At 55.7% G+C, this 397-nt stretch overlaps 1 protein-coding gene across 1 annotated transcript in view; it reads right to left on the reverse strand.

Moving 5' to 3' along the window:
* TEX11 (testis expressed 11) overlaps positions 1-397 on the reverse strand; it is a gene marked incomplete at its 5' end in the record, with an annotated part of 187,803 nt that overhangs the window by 175,786 nt on the left and 11,620 nt on the right. The window lies entirely within an intron of this gene.

Here is a 397-nt window from a genome sequence, read left to right on the forward strand (position 1 = left end):
ATCCCACGACCCTGGGATTATGACCTCAGCCCATGAAATCAAGAATTGGGTAGGGGCGCCTGGGTGGCTCAGTCGGTTAAGTGCCGACTTCAGCTCAGGTCATGATCTCTCGGTCCATGAGTTCGAGCTCTGAGTTAGGCTCTGTGCTGACAGCTCGGAGTCTGGAGCCTGCTTCGGATTCTGTGTTTCCCACTCTCTCTGTTCCTCCTCCACTTGTGCTCTCTGCCTCTCAAAAATAAATTGGGGCGCCTGGGTGGCTCAGTCGGTTAAGTGCCGACTTCAGCTCAGGTCATGATCCCACGGTTCGTGGGTTCGAGCCCTGGGTTGGGCTCTGTGCTGACAGCCAGCTCAGAGCCTGGAGCCTGTTTCAGATTCTGTATCTCCCTCTCTCTCTGAC

This window comes from Crocuta crocuta, unplaced genomic scaffold, assembly GCF_008692635.1.
Source record: "Crocuta crocuta isolate KB4526 unplaced genomic scaffold, BGI_CrCroc_1.0 scaffold394, whole genome shotgun sequence".
In the NCBI taxonomy this organism is placed as follows: domain Eukaryota; kingdom Metazoa; phylum Chordata; class Mammalia; order Carnivora; family Hyaenidae; genus Crocuta; species Crocuta crocuta.